Source organism: Ambystoma mexicanum, chromosome 6p, assembly GCF_040938575.1.
Source record: "Ambystoma mexicanum isolate Mex_15411 chromosome 6p, UKY_AmexF1_1, whole genome shotgun sequence".
Taxonomy (NCBI): domain Eukaryota; kingdom Metazoa; phylum Chordata; class Amphibia; order Caudata; family Ambystomatidae; genus Ambystoma; species Ambystoma mexicanum.
This window is the reverse complement of record NC_090935.1, coordinates 927,848,594-927,858,838: the sequence shown is the minus strand read 5'-3', so window position 1 is coordinate 927,858,838 and position 10,245 is coordinate 927,848,594.

Below are 10,245 nucleotides of genomic sequence, written 5' to 3'. Positions count from 1 at the left end.
TAATTCTTTTCTCAGGAATTATGGTTTTCAATTTTGCGACAATTCTAACAGGCAAAGTAAGTATTACCTGAGGTGGTTTCTCACCAGCTGGTCTTTCCCCATCAAACCTAGTCATGTTAGCCCACGTATCTCCCAACCCTGGCACATCGTCTATTGTCTGAACCTGCTTCCATAAATCTACGGGCAGGAGTACAGGGAATAGCAAGTCAATATCACTTAAGGTGAACACAGAGGACTGCAAAACGGACTCTATCTCTTTGTAAAACCCTGTCGGGTTTTTCCTGATATCGGGAATTGATTGTCTAATAGTGTTCACTTCCTGTCGTGAAAACGGGACGTGAACAAATTGTAATACATAATGTGCAGGGATATCCACAGCGGGTGCACCAGTCCCAGCGTTAGCGGGAATCTCAACCTTTGGGACAAATGTCGGAGGAACCTCTCTCATAGGCAACTGAGATATAGGTAACTCCGACCACTTACTAAGCAACAGAGCCAGGTCGAGCGCTAAGGCAGTCAAAGAAGTGTCGGGCGAAAAAGCCCTTTTACAAATTCCCAATAACTCTATAGGACAACTGACCTTCTTCCTTACACATTCTTCCTGCAGGTACTGTACCATTACCTGAATCACCTTCCTCTGCATTTCTACTGTATACTGACTATACGTGTCATATACTTCATCTGGTGGTATCGATGAATCCGAGATCCATCGAATCGCATCTTTGGTACAAATTCGTACTTCCTCAGGTGCCGATCTACGACACAGAAGGAACCGTTTCTGCACATACATACTGTCGTCTTCATCATCCTCATCCCGCAATTTCTCAAAGTCCTTCCTATACTCAAACAATCTCTCAACATGACCATGTACTTTCTCCTCTGTATCCCTCGAAAGTGCTAAAGTATTTAGATCCCTCACCCCTTGTGGGAGATCCGAATTATGTAATCTACCCCACATTACACATAAATGAGTCCCCAAACCTTCGATAAAAACATTTTTCTCAGGAAAATTGTCCATATTTATTAATGTGGAAAAAACGTCGACTTGATCACCTTTCTCCATACAATGCTTAGCCCATGCAAATAATTCCTGTTTCTTGTCTGCAGAAACAGTATTTCGAGTGACAATCTTTGACCCCGCACCCCGATCAACGTTAGTCAATACAGAACCACTCGGGAGCGGAGATATGGGCAAATTCAATGAGGGTGCAACTATCGGCGCAAGAGGAAGGGGTGGCGGGATAGGTGGAGGAACAACAACTAGAGGAATAGGAACAATAGGTTGTACAGGGGGAACAGGAATAACAGCAGGAACAACAGCATGAATGGGCAGAGCACCCGGGAGAGGATCATACGGAGGTGGCGCAGAGGCACCAGGCCTGCGTTCGTTTAACAATTTTTCAATACATTCTTCAGAAACATGGAAATCTTTAGAGGGATACATTTTCTGGATACCGAGTGAGAAAGCCCTTTCCATATTTTTAACTGACTCCGAATGTTTTTCCTTATCATATAACAACGCCTTTTTGGCATTTGTTTTATGACGGCGTGCATGTTTATCCCTACTTTTAAGCTGCTGCAACGCTTCTTTTTTTCCAATTCTGCAAAACATCAAATGCTGCAGGTCTGGCATTCTTTTTTAGCAAGACCGATTCTAGGTATTCAACACGGGGGATCTCGAAACTACCATTGATTGGCCACTGAAATTCGGAGGCCTGTCTGGTTTGTCTGTGCCAAATATCATTAAATACTGTACTTCCAATGCCATACTTACAGTACATAGTACATGCCGGCGACCCCTCCTGTGGTGCTGGGCGGCTAAATTCCAAAGATTGTTGATCGCTGCGGAACAGAGCCCTAAAGCAGCTAGACAATTTCCCAGACATTTCACAAAAAAATGGTGTTACCTGGTCAGTAATTGTGTCTGCAGATACAATACGCCAAATTCAAATTGTCAGGGTTAAATTAAGAGCCGGGTCACGACTGCACCTAACCAAACCTAAGAAGGACCGTACGGTTTACCAAAGAACTTACCTAACGAATTTTACCTTGTGTTTGGTGGTTTCGACAAATCTGCCCGCCTCAAAAATGGACCCTCGTCAAGATGCCGTGTCAGACCACACGACTATCGTCCAAGGATCGGATCGTGCAGCGCTGCCGAGGTATCGCGTCTCGTTCGGTCGGGCCTGCAGTATCACACCGTCCGATCCTGGTTCGATAGTCTGCGTCTACCTTCAATGATCCGGCATTAATCTTGAGGGTCCCTATTCGGGCGCCAACTGTGAAAACATAAAAATAATATGAGGCCGGGAAGCCCAGAAAGAAACACACCAACACAGGTTACAAAGAACATACAAGTGCTTTATTTAAAAGCTACAACAGTTACCAAAGTCAATTGACAAACGGATAGCTATTCGGCTCTCAGAGTAACATAACGAACTTCAACGAGAGTTCAATGCGTTAGTGAGAGAGACCGTACATTGGAATACTTGGGTCTTTTATACTCTTTATCGAGCCCTTGGCCAACCCTCTCGCGGGTTAACCATTCTAGGAGTCGGGCCTATGGGTTCCTTGCCAGGTCAATCCTATAATATATGCATTCTGATTAGTTTCGCTGATAGAGTTGTACATTTACACATAGGTCAACAGTAGGACATGGACTCAGTTCGCGACCCCGACAAGTGGCCTGCAGGCATATTAATTATTCGTGTGTACGGAGGTCACAACGGGCAGAATTTTACTCAGAATGTCATTCGGCCTCCATTTTGATGTTCAGGGTGACTTCCATATAACAAGAGAACCTAAAATGGCAGCTTAATCCAAGATGGCGACTTACATTACTTTCTCTAAGGTCAAGACCTTGCCGTGGAGTTTGTTCGCATATGATGTTTAGACAACTTGGCGTAGGCCAATACACATACAATTGTTGAGATAGGAGGCATAACATTGTTTCAATTCCGACAATGTCAGTTTCAAAGAACCCTTTTCTTGAACAGATTCCTGTGTATAAGAAATTGACCAGAGCTATGGAATTGTGCAGAATGAAGATGCGAGGAAAATCACATTTGTAAATGACTAAAAAAAGTAAAATGAACCTGTGTTACTTTGCTTTGCAAAAACAATGAAAGGAAATCATCCCAATATTCACAAAGGAACAGCATTATTTGTGTGTAATTGGGGTGGTCTAAGTGTATATTATACTTATTTTCTAAAGACTTGTACTAAGATTCATGGAAAAATTAGCGCGGCGCAAGTGGGCAAAAACGTGCAAATCGCAGTGGAATAGCGAAAATCGCAGTGCAAGTGCGAAAATCGCACGAAAAGCAGCGCACATCGATTCATGGAAGGCCGTGTGCGAGAAAACCAGCGGATGTGCGATAAAAAAGTGCGCGGCACACGTTGGCGCACAGGCCATCTAACTGCGTGCGACAGGTCACAGCGAAAATCGCACAGGCCACAGTGAAAATCGCACATAGCGCGGCGCACGCAACAAAAGTAGGCGGAACACGGGCGTAACACTCGGAATGGGGAACAACTTGCCAAAACGTGGGCGTCACGGGGGAAGTACAGGGCACAAGTGCGCGGAACGCCCACACGCTCGCCTACAACACGTATTCATGGAATAGAATAGGGCAAAAAAGCGCACGGTCAAACCAGCGCACAGGCACAAACACGACCGCCACAAGAAAGCAGGCGGTAGCGTCTCTGCAGCTGTAAGAAATGTGCGCCAAAAGGTGCGCCAACAAATAGCACCTATATACTGCCATGATGAATGTCCAATACTGTGGTCCTGCAGGACAAATGACGTGCAAAGGGGTACCCACAAACACGGACACCCGCTGACAAAAAATACGTGTTTGTGTATACCGGGGTGCGTGGGAAGTCTCACACGCGATTTGGCCGGGTACGTGGATTTCAGGGGTGCGCGGGAAGTTCCACACGCGATTACATCAGGGTACGTGTATTTCAGGGGTGCGCGGGAAGTTCCACACGCAATTTCAGCAGGGTACGTGTATTTCAGGGGTGCGCGGGAAGTTCCACACGCAATTTCATCAGGGTACGTGTATTTCAGGGGTGCGCGGGAAGTTCCACACGCAATTGGCCCAGTGCAAGCAGGGTACGTGTATTTCAGGGGTGCGCGGGAATTTCCACACGCGATTTCAGCAGGGTACGTGTATTTCAGGGGTGCGCGGGTAGTTCCACACGCGATTTCATCAGGGTACGTGTATTTCAGGGATGCGCGGGAAGTTCCACACGCGATTGGCCCAGTGCGAGCAGGGTACGTGTATTTCAGGGGTGCGCGGGAAGTTCCACACGCGATTTCAGCAGGGTACGTGTATTTCAGGGGTGCGCGGGAAGTACCACACGCGATTTCATCAGGGTACATGTATTTCAGGGGTGCGCGGGAAGTTCCACACGCGATTTCATCAGGGTATGTGTATTTCAGGGGTGTGCGGGAAGTTCCACACGCGATTGGCCCAGTGCGAGCAGGGTACGTGTATTTCAGGGGTGCGCGGGAAGTTCCACACGCGATTTCAGCAGGGTACGTGTATTTCAGGGGTGCGCGGGAAGTACCACACGCGATTTCATAAGGGTACGTGTATTTCAGGGGTGCGCGGGAAGTTCCACACGCGATTGGCCCAGTGCGAGGAGGGTATGTGTACTTCAGGGGTGCGCGGGAATTTCCACACGCGATTTCAGCAAGGTATGTGTATTTCAGGGGTGCGCGGGAAGTTCCACGCGCAATTTCATCAGGGTACGTGTATTGCAGGGGTGCGCGGGAAGTTCCACACGCGATTGGCCCAGTGTGAGCAGGGTACGTGTATTTCAGGGGTGCGCGGGAAGTTCCACACACGATTTCAGCAGGGTATGTGTGTTTCAGGGGTTCTGGGGAGTACCACATATGAATTGGCCGTGTGGGTCCTCCCAGGTGTACGCTCCACAACCTCCACGGACCCTGCAGGCAGCCCACACCACGGGGGACTACCCTGCACCCCTGCTCATGTCCCGCAGGCAGCCCATCCACCATGGGCATGCCCCCCAGCCAACCCACATGTCACCTTGCACTACTGATCAACAATGCATGTCTCCCACCACCCCCACCCCCCAGCGACGAGGGGCACCCACCACCAGGCCCCCACTCATGTCTCCCACCACCCCCACCCCCAGCAGTGCAGGGGCAGCCTCCACCAGGCCCCCACTCATGTCTCCCACCACCCCCACCCCCCAGCAGTGCAGGGGCAGCCCCCACCAGGCCCCCACCCATGTCTCCCACCACCCCCACCCCCCAGCAGTGCAGGGGCAGCCTCCACCAGGCCCCCACCCATGTCTCCCACCACCCCCACCCCCCAACAGTGCAGGGGCAGCCTCCACCAGGCCCCCACTCATGTCTCCCACCACCCCCACCCCCTGCCACCATGGCCACCCTCCTCCAGGCCCCCACTCATGTCTCCCACCACCCCCACCCCCTGCCACCATGGTCAGCCCTCACCAGGCCCCCACCCATGTCTCCTACCACCCCCACCCCCCTGCCACCATGGGCAGCCTCCACCAGGCCCCCACTCATGTCTCCCACCACCCCCACCCCCTGCCACCATGGGCAGCCTCCACCAGGCCCCCACCCATGTCTCCCAAAACCCCCACCCCCCTGCCACCATGGGCAGCCTCCACCAGGCCCCCACTCATGTCTCCCACCAACCCCACCCCCCAGCAGTGCAGGGGCAGCCTCCACCAGGCCCCCACACATGTCTCCCACCACCCCCACCCCCCTGCCACCATGGGCAGCCTCCACCAGGCCCCCACCCATGTCTCCCACCACCCCCACCACCCTGCCACCATGGGCAGCCTCCACCAGGCCCCCACTCATGTCTCCCACCACCCCCACCCGCCAGCAGTGCAGGGGCAGCCTCCACCAGGCCCCCACTCATGTCTCCCACCACCCCCACCCCCCCTGCCACCATGGCCACCCTCCACCAGGCCCCCACTCATGTCTCCCACCACCCCCACACCTCTGCCACCATGGGCAACCCCCACCAGGCCCCCACCCATGTCTCCCACCACCCCCACCCCCCAGCAGTGCAGGGGCAGCCTCCACCAGGCCCCCACTCATGTCTCCCACCACCCCCATCCCCCTGCCACCATGGCCACCCTCCACCAGGCCCCCACTCATGTCTCCCACCACCCCCACCCCCTGCCACCATGGTCAGCCCTCACCAGGCCCCCACCCATGTCTCCTACCACCCCCACCCCCCTGCCACCATGGGCAGCCTCCACCAGGCCCCCACTCATGTCTCCCACCACCCCCACCCCCTGCCACCATGGGCAGCCTCCACCAGGCCCCCACCCATGTCTCCCAAAACCCCCACCCCCCTGCCACCATGGGCAGCCTCCACCAGGCCCCCACTCATGTCTCCCACCAACCCCACCCCCCAGAAGTGCAGGGGCAGCATCCACCAGGCCCCCACTCATGTCTCCCACCACCCCCACCCCCCTGCCACCATGGGCAGCCTCCACCAGGCCCCCACCCATGTCTCCCACCACCCCCACCACCCTGCCACCATGGGCAGCCTCCACCAGGCCCCCACTCATGTCTCCCACCACCCCCACCCGCCAGCAGTGCAGGGGCAGCCTCCACCAGGCCCCCACTCATGTCTCCCACCACCCCCACCCCCAGCAGTGCAGGGGCAGTCTCCACCAGGCCCCCACTCATGTCTCCCACCACCCCCACCCCCCAGCAGTGCAGGGGGCAGCCTCCACCAGGCCCCCACCCATGTCAAACCACCACCCCACCCCCCTGCCACCGTGGGCAGCCTCCACCAGGCCCCCACTCATGTCTCCCACCACCCCCACCCCCCAGCAGTGCAGGGGCATCCTCCACCAGGCCCCCACTCATGTCTACCACCACCCCCACCCCCTGCCACCATGGCCACCCTCCACCAGGCCCCCACTCATGTCTCCCACCACCCCCACCCCCCTGCCACCATGGGCAGCCCCCACCAGGCCCCCACCCATGTCTCCCACCACCCCCATCCCCCTGCCACCATGGGCAGCCTCCACCAGGCCCCCACTCATGTCTCCCACCACCCCCACCCCCCTGCCACCATGGACAGCCTCCACCAGGCCCCCACCCATGTCTCCCACCACCCCCACCCCCCTGCCACCATGGGCAGCCTCCACCAGGCCCCCACTCATGTCTCCCACCACCCCCACCCCCAGCAGTGCAGGGGCAGCCTCCACCAGGCCCCCACTCATGTCTCCCACCACCCCCACCCCCCTGCCACCATGGGCAGCCTCCACCAGGCCCCCACCCATGTCTCCCACCACCCCCACTCCCCTGCCACCATGTGCAGCCTCCACCAGGCCCCCACTCATGTCTCCCACCACCCCCACCCCCCAGCAGTGCAGGGGCAGCCTCCACCAGGCCCCCACTCATGTCTCCCACCACCCCCACCCCCCTGCCACCATGGCCACCCTCCACCAGGCCCCCACTCATGTCTCCCACCACCCCACCCCCCTGCCACCATGGGCAGCCCCCACCAGGCCCCCACCCATGTCTCCCACCACCCCACCCCCCAGCAGTGCAGGGGCAGCCTCCACCAGGCCCCCACTCATGTCTCCCACCACCCCACCCCCCTGCCACCATGGGCAGCCTCCACCAGGCCCCCACTCATGTCTCCCACCACCCCCACCCCCAGCAGTGCAGGGGCATCCTCCACCAGGCCCCCACTCATGTCTCCCACCACCCCCACCCCCCTGCCACCATGGCCACCCTCCACCAGGCCTCCACTCATGTCTCCCACCACCCCCACCCCTCTGCCACCATGGGCAGCCCCCACCAGGCCCCCACCCATGTCTCCCACCACCCCCACCCCCCAGCAGTGCAGGGGCAGCCTCCACCAGGCCCCCACTCATGTCTCCCACCACCCCCACCCCCCTGCCACCATGGCCACCCTCCACCAGGCCCCCACTCATGTCTCCCACCACCCCCACCCCCCTGCCACCATGGGCAGCCCCCACCAGGCCCCCATCCATGTCTCCCACCACCCCCATCCCCCTGCCACCATGGGCAGCCTCCACCTGGCCCCCACTCATGTCTCCCACCACCCCCACCCCCCTGCCACCATGGGCAGCCTCCACCAGGCCCCCACCCATGTCTCCCACCACCCCCACCCCCCTGCCACCATGGGCAGCCTCCACTAGGCCCCCACTCATGTCTCCCACCACCCCCACCCCCCAGCAGTGCAGGGGCAGCCTCCACCAGGCCCCCACTCATGTCTCCCACCACCCCCACCCCCCTGCCACCATGGGCAGCCTCCACCAGGCCCCCACCCATGTCTCCCACCACCCCCACCCCCCTGCCACCATGGGCAGCCTCCACCAGGCCCCCACTCATGTCCCCCAGCACCCCCACCCCCCAGCAGTACAGGGGCAGCCTCCACCAGGCCCCCACTCATGTCTCCCACCACCCCCACCCCCCTGCCACCATGGCCACCCTCCACCAGGCCCCCACTCATGTCTCCCACCACCCCCACCCCCCTGCCACCATGGGCAGCCCCCACCAGGCCCCCACCCATGTCTCCCACCACCCCACCCCCCAGCAGTGCAGGGGCAGCCTCCACCAGGCCCCCACTCATGTCTCCAACCACCCCCATCCCCCTTCCACCATGGCCACCCTCCACCAGGCCCCCACTCATGTCTCCCACCACCCCCACCGCCCAGCAGTGCAGGGGTAGCCTCCACCAGGCCCCCACTCATGTCTCCCACCACCCCCACCCTCCAGCAGTGCAGGGAAAGCCTCCACCAGGCCCCCACTCATGTCTCCCACCACCTCCACACCCCAGCAGTGCAGGGGCAGCCTCCACCAGGCCCCCACTCATGTCTCCCACCACCCCCACCCCCCTGCCACCATGGGCAGCCCCCACCAGGCCCCCACCCATGTCTCCAACTACCCCACCCCCCAGCAGTACAGGGGCAGCCTCCACCAGGCCCCCGCTCATGTCTCCCACCACCCCCACCCCCGTGCCACCATGGCCACCCTCCACCAGGCCCCCACTCATGTCTCCCACCACCCCCACCCCCCAGCAGTGCATGGGCAGCCTCCACCAGGCCCCCACCCATGTCTCCCACCACCCCCACCCCCCTGCCACCATGGGCAGCCTCCACCAGGCCCCCACTCATGTCTCCCACCACCCCCACCCCCCAGCAGTGCAGGGGCAGCCTCCACCAGGCCCCCACCCATGTCTCCCACCACCGCACCCCCTGCCACCGTGGGTAGCCTCCACCAGGCCCCCACTCATGTCTCCCACCACCCCCACCCCCCAGCAGTGCAGGGGCATCCTCCACCAGGCCCCCACTCATGTCTCCCACCACCCCCACCCCCCTGCCACCATGGCCACCCTCCACCAGGCCCCCACTCATGTCTCCCACCACCCCCACCCCCCTGCCACCATGGGCAGCCCCCACCAGGCCCCCACCCATGTCTCCCACCACCCCACCCCCCAGCAGTGCAGGGGCAGCCTCCACCAGGCCCCCACTCATGTCTCCCACCACCCCCACCCCCCTGCCACCATGGCCACCCTCCACCAGGCCCCCACTCATGTCTCCCACCACCCCCACACCCCAGCAGTGCAGGGGCAGCCTCCACCAGGCCCCCACTCATGTCTCCCACCACCCCCACCCCCCTTCCACCATGGGCAGCCCCCACCAGGCCCCCACCCATGTCTCCAACTACCCCACCCCCCAGCAGTACAGGGGCAGCCTCCACCAGGCCCCCGCTCATGTCTCCCACCACCCCCACCCCCGTGCCACCATGGCCACCCTCCACCAGGCCCCCACTCATGTCTCCCACCACCCCCACCCCCCAGCAGTGCATGGGCAGCCTCCACCAGGCCCCCACCCATGTCTCCCACCACCCCCACCCCCCAGCAGTGCAGGGGCAGCCTCCACCAGGCCCCCACCCATGTCTCCCACCACCCCACCCCCCTGCCACCGTGGGCAGCCTCCACCAGGCCCCCACTCATGTCTCCCACCACCCCCACCCCCCAGCAGTGCAGGGGCATCCTCCACCAGGCCCCCACTCATGTCTCCCACCACCCCCACCCCCCTGCCACCATGGCCACCCTCCACCAGGCCCCCACTCATGTCTCCCACCACCCCCACCCCCCTGCCACCATGGGCAGCCCCCACCAGGCCCCCACCCATGTCTCCCACCACCCCCACCCCCCAGCAGTGCAGGGGCAGCCTCCA